The 17,692-nt window shown below is 37.3% G+C and overlaps 1 protein-coding gene across 3 annotated transcripts in view; it reads left to right on the top strand.

Moving 5' to 3' along the window:
- DMD (dystrophin) overlaps positions 1-17,692 on the top strand; it is a 2,124,682-nt gene that overhangs the window by 1,277,232 nt on the left and 829,758 nt on the right. The window lies entirely within an intron of this gene.

Here is a 17,692-nt window from a genome sequence, read left to right as displayed (position 1 = left end):
TAGGTAATGAGAATAGAGTGTGATCACAATAGAGTACCTGTCCTTATGGTACTTGCTGTATATTGACAAACATAGGAGATTATATTATACCCTGTGCTAGAAAAATTATGAGGAGCTATGGGACTACATAACAGGGCCCATAACTTAGGCTTGATTAGGAGTAGGTTGCTAATTAATTGAGGAAAGCTTCATAGAGGAGGTAATGGCTAACCTGAGATTGAAGAGGTAACTAGAAGCTACATAGATCAGGACAATGGGAAGGGTATCCCAGAAGGATGGGACAGAGTGTGCTGAGTCCTGACATGGATGTGGTACTAGATTGCAAAGAAGATTAAGTTGTTCAGTGGATTGTGCAATGCAAAGAAAGATGAAGAAAGAGAAGTAAGTAGAGATCAGATCATAAAGAGGTTTTTGATCCACATTTAAAAAGTTGGATTTTATCCCATTGGCACTAGGGAGTTATTGAAGGTGTGAGAGTATGATCAGAGACTTATTTTAGAAATATTATTCATTCTGAAGTGTTAAGAATGGATAAGATGACAAGGTGGGAGGCAGAAACCAATTAGGAAATAGCCTCAGTAACCAGTGAGAGAGGATGGGAGGGGGAGACAGTAGCAGGGAGTATGGAGGAAAGTGGGAATACTCAAGAGAGACATCTCAAGTGGAATTATGAGGACAATTATTGATACACTCTGGGTGTGAGGGAGAGGAAAGAATCAAGGATGCCTCTCATTTCTGTTTTGAGAGACTGGGAGCTGGCAGAGCCATCCATGGACATTGACAGAGGAGCCATCTTGGAAGGGAAGATGGTGGTGTTTTGAATGTCTGGGAAGGGGAGAACCTAGCCATGACTGAAAGCAGAAAAACTAAGGTCATTCACTCTTCATTGCATCTTTCATCAGATGGTAATGGCTTTGTTACAGGCTTTACCGATAAATTGTGTTACTCTGCCTCTGATAGATGACAGTCCAAAGCATCCGCAGTGTTTTCAGAAATCTATTCCAGCACCTCTGTAGACAGCACACAACAAAAATATGGAAGAAGTGCTGGGATTCAGTTAGTCATTTGGACCTATTAAAGTAGGATTGGAGAAGAGTTCAACCTGAGATCCCCAAAAAGGTTATTCTAGAATTTCTTTTTATCTGAGAACTGAATTTGATAGAGAATATGAATTATGAAAGCCTTGGGATTCTCGGTAGAATCTCGTAAGATTTGGCTTGTTTTACTTCATCTCCTGCTAGTCTCCCCTCTGTCATTCCATTCCAAACATTTTTTCGCACTTCTTTGTTGTTTTTGGAACGTTCTAACCACACTCCTGCCTCGGAATCTTTGTACTTGTTTTCCTTTGCTTAGAGTGTTTTCTCCCCAATATTTGAATGGATTGATCCCTCACCTCCTTTATTACCTAACTTTATTCAAGCTGATGTTAAAGTAGAAGCCCCGCATTTCAGTGGCTTACCACTATAGAAACGTCTCACTCATGCAAACTTCAAAAAGTTGCTTCTGATCAGCAGGCGAGCAGCTCCCCTCTAAATTGTGAATCAGGGACCCAGTCTACCTTGATTTTGTAGCGCTGACATTTTTAACATGTGGCTTTCAAAATCCCTATGCTTTTCTACATTAGAAAGAGAAAGAACAAGGAATATCATCTATGTCGGGGTGGTGAGGTTAAGAGCCAGGCCTGGAATCGGTGAGAATCACTTTTGTGTCTATTCCATTGGCTAGAATTCAGTTATGTAGTCACACCTAATGGCCAGAGAGAATGTGACATGACAACTAGCTTCATAGTTAAAAGAAGAGAATAAAGTCTTTTAATGGGCAGCCAGCCAGTCTCTACCATTACGATTTTACTCAAAAACCCCTTCTCAATGAAGCCTCCTCTGATCACCCTTTACAAAACTGCAGCCACCCTCCAGCTCCACTCAATATTCCCTTTCTTCCAGCTTCATTTTTTCCCTCTGTAGCACTTACCGCTTTGCCACAATCGATATTTTTCACTTCTTTATCTTGTTTATTGTCTGGAATGTAAGCTTCATCAGGGCAAAGATTGTTACCTACAGTCACCGCCATATCATTGGACACTAGTAGACCTTTGAAAGGTGTTTTGTTGCATTGTAACCATACGTTTACCTTGCCTAGATGTAGTCTCATCTGGTGGCACATTTACTCGTAGATTAGCATTTTGACTCTAATTGTCTTTCCCCAAAAAAATTAGTCAAGGAAGCTTGTCAGAAGAAAGAAATAGAGCTGTCAACTGGCTCATCAAAAAGCTCAATTTCACATAGTCCTCCTGATAATGCTTTATATGAGTCCTCCTCATACATGCTTTATAAATACTTTTATGTATATAAGTATGTTGGCTTAGGCAAAATTCTGAGATAGAAATAGCAGTTCAGTATCCAGAGTCTCCCTTTTAAACAAAAAAAAAGACAAAACTTTTTATATTTTCTCTATCATTTGTTGAATACCATTAGTGAAAGCAGTAGGCTAAAACTGGAGTTTCTGAAAGCAAATTTAATCCAAACAACCACAATATGAAGTGTTTATTGTCCCCATTTTAAGATGAGGAAATGGAGGCCTATAGAGGTTAAGTAACTTGCCCAGGTTCACACACTCAACTAATAACTTTCAGGGCTTAGGTTTGAACTTTTTTTTTTTCCTTTCAGGAACTCTCACTGCTAAGCTCCATGATTTCCCTTTTCATTCTTCACATCTACCCACAAGTTGCTAATGTTTTCCTTAATATTGAGGAGTAAATGCCTGAGGAACCTTGATATGTTATGCCTCTCAGTTGCACTTCATTTTTATAAAGAACAAACTAGGCAAAATGAATGAATGTCTGATTGTGTGACTTGTGTACTAACCAGATTTGGGAGGTGTGTTGGTTTAAAAATCGAGTCGATGCCTGGGTTCTGGTGCTAACAGTGCCCTCTAGACAGTATGACTTGGAGAAGTTACTATGTGTGCCTAAGCCTGAATGTTTTTTTTTCCTTAAGAGACACCTTTATATTTGAATCTTTCTAGAGTTTCTCAAATTATAAGACACTCACTTGTTTTATTTTGCACAAAACAACAAAGTACTGTCTGGGAAAGACATATTGGCATAATCTCAGTTTGTGCTTATTTTGGTGGCTTGTAGCAGTCACTTGATACAGGAAGAAAACAAGTTTAACAGAAGTAGTGATTAACTTTGGTGGTATGACATCACAATTTCATGAGTTGAATGCCATTGTAAACAAACTCCGGAAAGATTATTTTAAAAGCCACTCAGTAAGTGGTTGCCTCGTGTAGCTCATGGACATATGGCACAGAGAAAAGAAAAACTGTCTTTACATAACATAAAACTGTCTTCTGTACGTAAATGTGTGTTTGTGGCTTGGAATAAAATTTCCAGTAGAACATTACACGTGGCTTCAGCAGTACTGTACCTCAAGCCACATGGGTGTAAGTGAAGATGACACTGTTTAGAAAACTGAATTAGATAACTCAAAAAGTGCATCCCTCAGAATGACAGATCCAGTGTTGAAGATGCGTGTGAAGAATGTTGCCACGATTGTTGTATAAACTATGAATGGGGAAGTGTGATCTTTCTAACGTTATATAATTTTAAATTAGTGGTCTTTCTAATGTAATATGTTATATGATTTTAAATTAGTATGCACCATCAAATTATTGAATTAAGCATTATATGTAGATGGGTGATGATTCTATCTACGTTTTCCAAAGTTTCTATGTTACATTTGATCAGAAACTTAGGAACTTCTCATTTGGAAAATAGGATAGAGAGTCACGTTATACTTGGATATATATGGTATATAAATCTCTGGGCTTCAATTTCTTCATTGGGAATATTAGGGAGATAATACACATGATGTATTGAGTGTTAAAAGAGATTCAAATGTGAAAATACCTAGCATTTGGCCTGAAACACTAGGTAGACCCTCCTCTTCTAAAATCATGTCACGTGATTTGGCAGTCTTTACCTCTTACCGTAAGAGCAGCCCCACGGAAAATGTTCATTTAGAATTAATGTTAAATTCATTGAATTTAGCAACACATGGGTAACTCTTCCTTTCTGAGTATGCAAATCTCTCCCCATCATAATATGTGCTTCCTTCAATTGCATTAAGAGCATTTATAATGTAAATGGCTACAGAGCCAATATTTCAAACAGAAGCCATTCTTTAAAAAAAAAAAAGTAGCTAAATGTATTGAAATGCCTCTAAAAGTAAAATATTTAGCACTTAATTGCAGATGGGTGATGTTAAATATCCCATTCATTATTATTATTACCACATGCCTGAATAAATCCTACCATAAGCATTAAGCGAGTAGGTAAACAAAGAAATAACACTTCATGTGATGAATGCCAATATAAAGCACGTTTAAACCGTTCTGTCGAGACAAGCCTGGAAATGCAAACCGCGTTCCTTAGCTTTTCTGCAGTCATCTGAATACATAAATTCAAATTGCAGCTTTTAAAACTTCAAACCAAGGCTTTTGAAATTTCAGAAAACACATGCACTTGAAAGAGCAGATTATAACAGGGTCCCGGTGGGATTTGCGCGCCATCTTTTTTTATATTTCAAAGTATAAAAAACCTAGACAAGAAATGACTACCAAATGTTTTCATATTTAAAAAGAAGATGCTGTACTCTTTAAGAAATTAAATCATCAACAAAAAGTTTTCTACAAACATTGTGTGAAAAGAAAGATTATAGCAAATAGCTTAGCCAAAGCTTTTACTTTTTAAGTGATGATTTATTCTATCTGGGAGTTCTTAAGACTTTTCCAAATTAGTATACAGTTAATATCCATAAAATCATATGCAAGTCACTGCCTTTCAAACTGATGCTGAAGGTTAATTAGAAAACATACTTAATTATTTATAGTGCACAGATGAGTCCCAGATACTCTCAGTGTCCAAATACACTGTAAACATAGAAAATTGAGCAGATTTATGCTGGAAAGACAGTAGTTCTACACAAATTAATTTATTGATTTAATGGAATCCCTACCAAAGTCCCCAATGAGATTTATTTTGTAATTTGACCAAATGATACTTCGTGGTACATAAATTAGAATAGCTAAGGTAAGAGAGGGGTTTAACCTACCAGGAATTAGACATACTTTCAAGCTGCAATGGTTGAAGTAGTGTATTGCTGTCACAAAAATCTGTGGTATATCTGCAAAAAGAACCTTATTGCATGTAAAACACAAAATATAATGAAGAAATCACCACAAATCAGTAGAGAATAGATTGTGCCTGGGAAAAAATACCCTTCAAGGTCAGAAACTCAACTATATAAATTTAAAATGGATTAAGCAGTTAGTTTTTTAAATATTTATTTATTTATTTATGGCTGCATTGGGTCTTCGTTGCTGCACACGGGCTTTTTCTAGTTTCAGCGAGAGGGAGCTACTCTTGGTTGTGGTGCGCGGGCTTGTCATTGTGGTGGCTTCTCTTGTTGCAGAGCACAGACTCCAGGCGTGCAGGCTTCAGTCGTTGCAGCACGTGGGCTCAGCAGTTTCGGCACGTGGGCTCTAGAGCACAGGCTCAGTAGTTGTGGCGCACGGGCTTAGTTGCTCTGCGGCATGTGGGATGCTCCCGGACCAGGGATGGAACCCACGCCCCTGCATTGGCAGGTGGATTCTTAACCACTGCACCACTAGGGGAGTACCCAGTTAGATTTTTTGGTTTGGTTGGTTTTTGTTTTTTTTTAATGAACGTATAAGGATCCAGAATAAAGGCAAATATCTAAACAATTGTGGGGTGGTCACAATTTTCAGAGTAGTATCAATGAAAGAAATTGAAAAAATTTTATTTAGAAAGAAGAAAAAATATTTTTAAAGAAGGTAAAAGGGAAGCTATAAAAATATTCTCAATAAATATATTTTTAAGATAATGTGAAAAGAGCCCTTACAAACAAATAAGAAAACACTGAGGCAAAATGGGCAACAGACACAGCAGATGACTGACAGTAGAAACAAATGACAAATATACACATGTATACAAAACTGTTTAATTTTTCTATTAATATGAAATGTAAAAAAACCATGACAAACTATTTTTCTTTTATCAAGTATATAAATTTTAATGCTCGGTAGTGATAAATCTGTTGACTTTCATATTTTATAACTTTTTTTAATTTATACTTTATAATTGTTGGTGGAAGTGTATATGTATTCTTAGTACCAGCATTGCAAAGAAATATAGCAATGTGTATCTAAATTCTTAGTATTCTCATTGTTAGCTTTTCTTCCTTATTCTACGGAAATTAGCAGATAGATGAGCCAAAGCACATAAACAAATGTATTTGTTATAGGGTTATTTATTATAATGAAAAATTGGAACCAAACTAAATGCGAAGTAACAGAACAATGGTAAAATATGGTGTACTTATATATGGCTTATTACTCAGATCTTAAAAATCAATTTTTCAAATAATAAATAATGACCTAAGGAAATACAGTAGCATATTAAATGACTAGGTATGCAATGTTTGTATAGAGTTTGATCCCAATTAAATATATAAATCTTAATTACAATGAATAAGTATATCTCCACTCTTATTCTTGGCTGGATATTTTTGAAAGGAAAAAATATGCAGGTAATTAATTTGAGATATGTTTGAAGTGGAGGTAGAGGTATTTGCTTTTAGAGTTTTATTCTACGTTTGGAATTTTTCTATTTTTGGTTTGATATTACTCTTTCCTGCTCTTCAAGCTTTTATTTGTTTGGTTTTGGATTTTTTTCTTCCCTGAAATTATCAGTTTCTAGATGAAGGTTGAGAAAAGTCTCACCCATCTGTCTAGGTTTTACAAGTGTAGTTGGATTTTAACACGGTTTTACTTAACTAAGATGAGGAAGATTGATAGAAATAAGGTTGCTCTCAGTATATGGGACACCATGCAAGATGATCTAGAGTCAAATACTAAAGGAGACAAAGGTTTGCAAAGAGAGTAGAACACAGAGAAAGATGAGGTAGACTGACAAATACCCTTGAAACCTAGACCCAAGGATTTGAACTGGCTTAGAACTGCTAAACGAATAAAATATGTCTATAGTGGGATTGTTCCTCTTCCAGAATTGCTTCTCAGTCCAGAGTCTGAGGAAAAACGGTGCTATCCCACATTCTAAAGCAAGCTGCCAGCAGTTGAGACCAGCCACTTCCCCCTAAGGTTTGCTGAGAAGTAGCAGTAGTATTACGTCTACTGTCAGTGATTTCCAACCTCCTCGGTACCCCCTGTCCAGATCAATGTTAAGAGGACTCAGGTGAGATGGGGTAGTTAGCTTTGTGGGGAGTGCAGTGTCTATGGTGGGGGTGGCTACCCACCTTACATCACCCCTTACATCTCTCTGAAGTCAAAGGTAGGGGCCTCAGGATAATCACTAAAAAAAACAGTATGAAGACTGCAGGAAGGGAAAACCGTGTTCTCCTTCAGCTGAATATTTGTTGAGCTGAAGAACTCCTTCACAAATCTGTGTAGCCTTTGCAGGGGCCAGAGGAACACCCGAGGCATTCCTTTGGCTTTTCATGTCAAAGAGGGAGGGTGGGGGACGGGCAGGAGCTGCAGGTTACCTGTGCATAGGAAATCAATGAATGACTGTGAAATGGGCTTTTTCTTCTTTTATTTTTTTTTTCAATTTAAATAAGCAGGTGGGAGAATTGTCTATCATTAACCTAGAAGTGAAGAAAGAATGGACTCAGAAGATGCCAAATGTGAAGTGTGCATTATTAGTTCAAATGCTAGTTTACTATGTTTTATCCTCCAACTCAATGCTGATGACTCTGAATTCCATATTTCCAGCCCTCCTCTCTCCCCTGAGCTCAAGATCTCTCTATTTTTGAAACTAGTAATTTCCCTTAAATATCTGATACAATTAAATGTACTCTCAGCTGGAGTAAATACTGTCTGTTCAGCCAGATAAGGTGGGCTCACGCCTAGACCAGGTGTAATAGGTTGAACAGGTGAAGAGCACAGACTCTGGACCTAGATGACCCAGGACTGAATGCTGGATTGACCACTTATTAGCTCTTTGATCTTGGGGAGAATACTAAGCCTCATTTTCTTTCATCTGTAGATGAGGAAAGACAAGTACCCATCTCACAATAGTAATGTGACAACTTGGTACTCGATTCAGTGGCTGCATATAGAAAGTGCTTAATAATTGTTAGCTACTAATGCTAATCTCTCTCCTTTTATCCACAAGTCCTGTTGAATCTCCTACATTTTAAACATCCTGTCTTCCTAGTCCCTGGCTACAGCTTCATGATTTGGACCTTCATTACTTTATCACCTTGCCTGTCACCTTGGTCTCAACTGTCTCATAGTTGATTCTGAAGCTGAAACCGGCCTCTGTACCCTGACAGTGAATTAAATCTCAGAGACAGGGTTTTGGGTGAAGTAGAAAAGAATAGCTTTATTGCTTTGCCAGGAGACCACAGTGGGCTAATGTCCTCACAACTGTGTGTCCCAACTCGGGGCAGGGGTGGGGGTTGTGAGGAGTGATACAGTCAAGGGGCGGGGTTGCTGATAAGGAGCAGGGTGCCTGCAGAGCCTGCGTTCCTTCAATCCAGAGATCTTCTGGGGTCAGGTGATGATGGGCCAACTGTGCCTTTCTCTGGAATGAAGAATGCTTCATCAAGTAGTTAACATCTTCCATTTGGTGGGGGTCTTAGTTCTGCAGAAGAGCTCAAAGATATTGTTATGTGTATCCCTTGAGGGGCAATCAGGACCCTGCCCCCAAGGCTGCACTATTGTTTCTTGACTGCTCCTCCTTTGTCTCTGATTAGCAGCCATTTGAACCTGCCCTTTAGAACTCAGGGCTCTCGTCATACCTCCCTTGCCCACATCCATTCTCCACAGAGTAGCCAGAGTGAGTGGATGAAATAAATCTTTCTCTACTCAAGAAATTGGAGTATTCCATCACCTAGAGGTTAAAGCAAAACACTCTAGCCACTTCATAACCCTGCCTCAAGCCACTTCACCGCCTTCCTCTTTTGACCCTTCCTCCCTAAATCTCAAATACTTCAATAACCATTAATGTCAACATTAGACATTGATGTAGGCATCCTTACTTTACAGAAAGAGCCAAAGTATTTGTTTTTGGCAGAAACTCATATAATCGTACACTAGTTCCCATGGAAATTAATGCCAAACCTTTAATGACTCTATTAACAGAAAATAAGCTCACGCATCAGGAGATGATGCCGATGATAATATTCATTCATAATTATAAACTAAAGGTAACCGTAAACTGTCACTACATTATGAATATTTTTTTAATCCTGAAACAACCAGCAATTTGGCAGCAGCCAAAAGAACCTAAGTCATTACATCAGTGGTGGGAGGCTATGCAAACTAACCAAATTTCATTCTAAGTGGCACATTTTATCACATTAATATCACTGAAATCCGGATGGGTTTTACAATTTCTGCTGGCCAGGACACATGTGATTTAGAGCCCTGTATTAGAGCCCTGTTAAGAAGTGCTACATTGCCAATACTCTCGATACCACAGAAGATGACCTTGTGTAGGGAAAAAGACAGACATCAGTTACTTTAAAGGGAAAAGTGCTATAGGAGACTCAGACTCTAAATATGAGGAAGTTTTAAGAATACCACACCAATTTTTTCACTTGTATTTAATATTTATGCATCTTCAAGAGGAACATAAGACGAAAATATACATAAACCTAAAAGAACAATTTCTTAATAAAATAAAACCTCTAAGTAATAAGTGTCATCATGTAATCAGCACCGTTGCCCACTCCAACTCACATCCTGGTAGTACTTACAATGGTACTATAATGACTTGCAACTGAAGGTGTCTTTCATTTGATGGAATACTGTAGTGCACATTGGTGAGTAAATTAGATCATGTTTTAGAACGAATATTGCAAAGAATGAGAAAGGTTCTTTTAAAACAGGAACACAAGATTGAAAAGAATGAAGGCAGAATTCATTCATTCACGCAACACTTATTTATTTAGCATCTATTCTGTGCCAGGCATTGTTTCAGGAGAAAAGGTAACAGTAGTAAGTAAAACAGACAAAATCTTTGCCCTCAGAGAGCTTAATTTCCTGTGTGTGAGATCGACAATATACAAAATAACCAAATTATAGTATATGTTAGTTTTAAGAACTAAAGAGAAAGATAAACCAGGGAGAAAGAACAGAAATTTGAGGGAAGAGGTGGGATTTTAAGTAGGGTCATCAAGAAAGACCTGCAGGAGGTGAGGGAACCAGCCACGTTTGATTTGTGAGGGAAGGTCATTCTAGGCAGAAAAAACCAGCAAGTACAAAAGCCTAGAAGCGGGGATGCATCTTGTGTATTTCAGGAGCACAGCAAGTGGGTCTCAAGAAAGATAAGAAGAAGGGAGAGTAGATGGAAATGAGGTCAGAGAAGTAAAGAGAAAGGGTATCAGCAGATTTTATAGATCAGTGCTTTTTAATAGAAAAATAAGGTGAGCCTCGTATGTAATTTAAAATTTTCTAATTGCCACATTTAAGATAGAAACAGGTGAAATGAATATATTTTATTTAACCCAGTATATTAAAAATATTATGTTGACTTGTACATGATATTAAATATACTAATGAGATGTTTTATTTTTTTGAATTTTATTTATTTTTTATACAGTAGGTTATTAGTCATCCATTTTATACATATTAGTGTATATATGTCAATCCCAATCTCCCAATTCATCACACCACCATGACCCAGCCCACCACTTCCTCCCTTGGTGTCCATATGTTTGTTCCCTACACCTGTATCTCAATTGCTGCCCTGCAAACTGGTTCATCTGTACCATTTTTCTAGGTTCCACATATATGCGTTAATATACGATATTTGTTTTTCCCTTTCTGACTTACTTCACTCTCTATGACAGTCTCTAGATTCATCCACGTCTCTACAGTGACCCAATTTCGTTCCTTCTTATGGCTGAGTAATATTCCATTGTATATATGTACCACATCTTCTTTATCCATTCATCTGTCGATGGGCATTCAGATTGCTTCCATGACCTGGCTATTGTAAATATTGCTGCAGTGAACATTGGGGTGCATGTGTCCTTTTGAATTATGGTTTTCTCTGGCTATATGCCCAGGAGTGGCATTGCTGGGTCATATAGTAATTCTATTTTTAGTTTTTTAAGGAACCTCCATACTGTTCTCCATAGTGGCTGTATCAATTTACATTCCCACCAACAGGGCAAGAGGGTTCCCTTTTCTCCACACCCTGTCCAGCATTTGTTGTTTGTAGATTTTCTGATGATGCCCATTCTAACTGGTGTGAGGTGATACCTAATTGTAGTTTTGATTTGCATTTCTCTAATTAATGATGTTGAGCAGCTTTTCATGTGCTTCTTGGCCATCTGTATGTCTTCTTTGGAGAAACGACTATTTAGGTCTTCTGCGCATTTTTGGATTGGGTTGTTTGTTTTTTTTAATATTGAGCTGCTTGAGCTGTTTATATGTTTTAGAGATTAATCCTTTGGCCATTGATTCGTTTGCAAATATTTTCTCCCATTCTGAGGGTTATCTTTTCCTCTTGTTTGTAGTTTCCTTTGCTTTGCAAAAGCTTTGAAGTTTCATTAGGTCCCATTTGTTTATTTCTGGTTTTATTTCCATTACTCTAGGAGGTGGATCAAAAGAGATCTTGCTGTGATTTATGTCAAAGAGTGTTCTTCCCACGTTTTCCTCTAAGAGTTTTATAGTGTCTGGTCTTACATTTAGGTCTCTAATCCATTTTGAGTTTATTTTTGTGTATGGTGTTAGGGAGTGTTCTAATTTCCTTCTTTTACATGTAGCTATCCAGTTTTCCCAGCACCACTTATTGAAGACACTGTCTTTTCTGATTGTATATCCCTGCCTCTGTTGTCATAGATTAGTTGACCATAGGTGCGTGGGTTTATCTCTGGGCTTTCTATCCTGATCCATTGATCTATATTTCTGTTTTTGTGCCAGTACCATATTGTCTTGATTACTGCAGTTTTGTGCTATAGTCTGAAGTCAGGGAGTCTGATTCCTCCAGCTCCGTTTTTTTTCCCTCAAGACTGCTTTGGCTATTCGGGGTCTTTTGTGTCTCCATACAAATTAAGATTTTTTGTTCTAGTTCTGTAAAAAAAAAAAAAAAAGCCATTGGTAATTTGATAGGGATTGCGTTGAATATGTAGATTGCTTTGGGTAGTATAGTCATTCTCACAATATTGATTCTTCCAATCTAAGAACATGGTATACTCTCCAACTGTTTGTATCATCTTTAATTTTTTTCATCATTGTCTTATAGTTTTCTGCATACAGGTCTTTTGTCTCCCTAGATATGTTTATTCCTAGGTATTTTATTCATTTTGTTGCAATGGTAAATGAGAACGTTTCCTCGATTTCTCTTTCAGATTTTTCATCATTAGTGTATAGGAATGCAAGAGATTTCTGTGCATTAATTTTCTATCCTGCAACTTTACCAAATTCATTGATTAGCTCTAGTAGTTTTCTAGTGGCATCTTTCAGATTCTATATGTACAGTGTCATGTCATCTACAAACAGTGACAGTTTTACTTCTTCTTTTCCAATTTATATTCTTTTATTTCTTTTTCTTCTCTGATTGCCATGGCTAGGACTTCCAAAACTATGCTGAATAATAGTGGTGAGAGTGGGCATCCTTGTCTTGTTCCTGATCTTAGAGGAAATGCTTTCAGTTCTTCACCATTGAGAATGATGTTTGCTGTGGGTTTGTCGTATATGGCCTTTATTATATTGAGGTAGGTTCCCTCTGTGCCCACTTTCTGGAGAGTTTTTATCATAAATGGGTGTTGAATTTTGTTAAAAGCTTTTTCTACATCTATTGAGATGATCGTATGGTTTTTATTCTTCAGTTTGTTAATATGGTGTATCACATTGATTGATTTGCGTATATTGTAGAATCCTTGCATCCCTGGGATAAATCCCACTTGATCATGGTGTATGATCCTTTTCATGTGTTGTTAGATTCTGTTTGCTAGTATTCTGTTGAGGATTTTTGCATCTGTATTCATCTGTGATATTGGTCTGTATTTTTCTTTTTTTATAGTATCTTTGTCTGTTTTTTGTATCACGGTGATGGTGGCCTCATAGAATGAGCTTGGGAGTGTTCTTTCCTCCACAATTTTTTGGAAGAGTTTGAGAAGGATGGGTGTTAGCTCTTTTCTAAATGTTTGATAGAATTCACCTGTGAAGCCATCTGGTGCTGGACTTTTGTTTGTTGGAAGATTTTTAATCACAGTTTAATTTCATTACTTGTGATTGGTCTGTTCATATTTTCTATTTCTTTCTGGTTCAGTCTTGAAGGTTATACCTTTCTAAAAATTTGTCCATTTCTTCCAGGTTGTCCATTTTATTGGCATCAAGTTGCTTATAGTAGTCTCTTAGGATGCTTTGTATTTCTGTGGTGTCCTTTGTAACGTCTCCTTTTTCATTTCTAATTTTTCTGATTTTAGTCCTCTCCCTCTTGATGAGTCTGGCTAATGGTTTATCAATTTTGTTTATCTTCTCAAATAACCAGCTTTTAGTTTTATTGATCTTTGGTATCGTTTCCTTTGTTTCTATTTCATTTATTTCTGCTCTGATCTTTATGTTTGCTTTCCTTCTGCTAACGTTGGGTTTTGTTTGTTCTTTCTCTAGTTCCTTTAGTTGTAAGGTTAGATTGTTTATTTGAGATTTTTCTTGTTTCTTGAGGTAGGCTTGTATAGCTATAAACTTCCCTCTTAGAACCGCTTTTGCTGTATCCCACAGGTTTTGGATCGTCGTGTTTTCATTGTCATTTGTCTGTAGGTATTTTTTGATTTCCTCTTTGGTTTCTTCAGTGATCTCTTGGTTATTTAGTAACGTATTGTTTAGCCTCCATGTGTTTGTGTTTTTTACATTTCTTTCCCTGTAATTGATTTCTAATCTCATAGCGTTGTGGTCAGAAAAGATGCTTGATATGATTTCAGTTTTCTTAAATTTACTGAGGCTTGATTTGTCACCCAAGATGTGATCTATCCTGGAGAATGTTCTGTGTGCACTTGAGAAGAAAGTGTAATCTGCTGTTTTTGGATGGAATGTCCTATAAATATCAATTAAATCTATCTGGTCTGTTGTGTCATTTAAAGCTTGTGTTTCCTTATTAATTTTCATTTTGGATGATCTGTCCATTGGTGTAAGTGAGGTGTTAAAGTCCCCCACTATTATTGTGTTACTGTCCATTTCCTCTTTTATAGCTGTTAACAGTTGCCTTACATGTTTATGTGCTCCTATGTTGGGTGCACATATATTTATAATTGTTATATCTTCTTCTTGGATTGATCCCTTGATCATTATGTAGTGTCCTTCCTTGTCTCTTGTAACATTCTTTATTTTAAAGTCTGTTTTATCTGATATGAGTATTGCTCCTCCAGCTTTCTTTTAATTTCCATTTGCGTGGAATATCTTTTTCCATCCCCTCACTTTCAGTCTGTATGTGTCCCTAGGTCTGAAGTGGGTCTCTTATAGACAGCATATATATGGGTCTTGTTTTTGTATCCATTCAGCGAGCCTGTGTCTTTTGGCTGGAGCATTTAATCCATTCATGTTTAAGGTAATTATTGATATGTTTGTTCCTATTACCATTTTCTTAATTGTTTGGGATTTGTTTTTGTAGGTCCTTTTCTTCTCTTGTGGTTCCCACTTAGAGAAGTTCCTTTAGCAGTTGTTGTAGAGCTGGTTTGGTTGTGCTGAATTCTCTTAGCTTTTGCTTATCTGTAAAGCTTTTGATTTCTCCATCGAATCTGAATGAGATCCTTGCCGGGTAGAGTAATCTTGGTTGTAGGTTCTTCCCTTTCATCACTTTAAATATGTCATGCCACTCCCTTCTGGCTTGTAGAGTTTCTGCTGAGAAATCAGCTGTTAACCTTATGGGAGTTCCCTTGTGTGTTATTTGTCATTTTTCCCTTGCTGCTTTCAGTAATTTTTCTTTGTCTTTAATTTTTGCCAATTTGATTACTCTATGTCTCCGCACGTTTCTCCTTGGGTTTATCCTGTGTGGGACTCACTGTGCTTCCTGGACTTGGGTGGCTATTTCCTTTCCCATGTGGGACATTTTCAACTGTAATCTCTTCAAGTGTTTTCTCAGGTCCTTTCTCTCTCTCTTCTCCTTCTGGGACCCCTATAATGCCAGTGTTGTTGCTTTTAATGTTGTCCCAGAGGTCTGTTAGGCTGTCTTCATTCCTTTTCATTCATTTTTGTTTATTCTGTTCTGCAGCAGTGAATTCTACCATTCTGTCTTCCAGGTCACTTATCTGTTCTTCTTCCTCAGTTATTCTGCTATTGATTCCTTCTAGTGTAGTTTTCATTTCAGTTAGTGTATTGTTCATCTCTGTTTATTTGTTCCTTAATTCTCCTAGGTCTTTGTTACAGATTTCTTGCATCTTCTTGATCTTTGCCTCCATTCTTTTTCCGAGATCCTGCATCATCTTCACTATCATTATTTTGAATTCTTTTTCTGGAGGGTTGCCTATTTCCACTTCATTTGGTTGTTTTTCTGCGGTTTTATCTTGTTCCTTCATCTGGTACATAGCCCTCTGCCTTTTCATCTTGTCTGTTTTTCTGTGAATGTCTAAATATTTTTTTTTTAACAGAAGGTCCTTGTTGGTTATCTATTTTAAATACAGCGGTGTGTACATGTCAGTCCCGAACTCCCAATCTACCCCTCCCCCCCACCCTTCCCCTGGAATAGTTTTATTTTTTTATAGCAGTTTTAGGTTCACAGCAAAACTGAGTAGAAGGTACAGAGATGATTTTTTTTGTACTAAGTCTTTGAAACCTGGTGTGCATTTTACACTTACAGCCCACCCCAGTTCCCCTTACATCATTTCAAGTGTTCAGTAGCCACATGCGAAGGTGTCTAGTATATTGAACAGAGCAAACCTAGACCCTCATAGGGAGCTGTAATGACTTTGACTTTTTATGTGAATGAATTGGGAAGCAATAGAATAGTTTTGAGTGCAACGGTGATATAATATGACTTGAGTTTTCACAGGAGCCCATATATGACTTGGGTTTTTATAGGATCTACTGTTTTGAGAATAGAGAAGAGAATGTCTTCTCATGTGCTCCAGGTAGACTTTGGACAAGCTCCCAGCAAAGAACTTAACTGAGAATAGACCAGTACAAATCCAATAACCAGATATGGTTTGGAGAATTAGTGTAACTGTAGTTCTCTCAATGCCCTATCTTTGCACAGGCTGTGAATAATATCTCTTTTCATGCTTCAAGACCCAGGTAGACCATTATCTTCTCTGGGACATCTCCTATGCCCTGCCCCCGAAATAACTTATGCTCTACAATATTCCGTCATAGTCCTAGATTTACATGCTTCTTTCCTCTCATGCACTGTGAGATTCTCGAGGCAAGGTACATAATACATTTATCTTTGATTCTAATGCCCAGTTGAGTCACTGGAAGTAAATGAGCCCTCAATGAATATGTGTTAAGTTGAAGCAAAAAAAAAAAAAAATTAGCCTAACAGCCCCCAAATGGAAACGACTCAAATGTCCACCAACAGAGATATATTATATATTTATACAATTTAGTACTATATAGGGAGGAAGATAACTACGCACAACCCGAATGATGATTGTAAACATTATATTGAATGAAAGACTATATGATTCCATATACATAACGTTCATACAGGCAAAGTAATCAAAGTTGACTGGTTACTGTACACTTGGAGGTAGTGACTGCAAGGGTCAAGAGCGGGCCTCTGAGCTTCTGATAACATTCTATTCCTTTTCTGGTTATTTGGTGTATCCATTTTTTAAAACTATATTGAGCTGTATAGTTATATGTGTGCTTTCCTATATGTATATTATACTTCAATTAAAAACTTACATACCAGAGATAGATAGTTCCCAAAAGACAACAAAACAAAAAAATGTAAATTATTTTAAGCGCAGCTCATTTTGCTCAGCTGTGTTATGATTCAATATGTAAGAATAAATTTATGGCTAATTGAGTAACATACAGTGTATGTGTTTTTATAATTAAAAACTTCCGCTAGTACAACATATGTTAAGTATTTTAAATCAGTTTCCCTCTTTTCTCCCAAAGGATTATGAGTCATAATTTGGAAAACATTTTAACATGCAGTAATTTAGTGTTTTCATTTAATTATCTTTTTTTTACTTTTACCTTACAATTTTCCATAAAGATATATATATTTTTTTTAATTAATTAATTTATTTATTTTTGGCTGTGTCGGGTCTTCGTTGCTGCACGCGGGATTTCTCTAGTTGCGGTGAGCGGGGGCTACTCTTTGTTGTGGTGCACGGGCTTCTCATTGCGGTGGCTTCTCTTGTTGCAGAGCACGGGCTCTAGGGCACACTTCAGTAGTTGTGGCACATGGGCTCAGTTGTGGTGCACGGGCTTAGTTGCTCTGTGGCATGTGGGATCTTCCTGGACCAGGGCTCAAACCCATGTCCCCTGCATTGGCAGGCAGATTCTCAACCACTGCGCCACCAGGGAAGCCCCATAAAGATATATTTTATTTAAACATTTTAAAACATGCAACTTCATTTTAGATACTTACTCTAGTGAAGTTGTTCTCAACCAGGGGCAGTTTTGCCCCCCAGGTGATACTTGACTATGCCTCAAGACATTTTTGGTTGTCAAAACTGGGGGGAATGCT

The sequence above is a fragment of the Delphinus delphis genome, chromosome X (assembly GCF_949987515.2).
Source record: "Delphinus delphis chromosome X, mDelDel1.2, whole genome shotgun sequence".
Lineage (NCBI taxonomy): Eukaryota > Metazoa > Chordata > Mammalia > Artiodactyla > Delphinidae > Delphinus > Delphinus delphis.
Note: the sequence above shows the minus strand (reverse complement) of the source record. Positions and strands in the feature narration are given on the sequence as shown.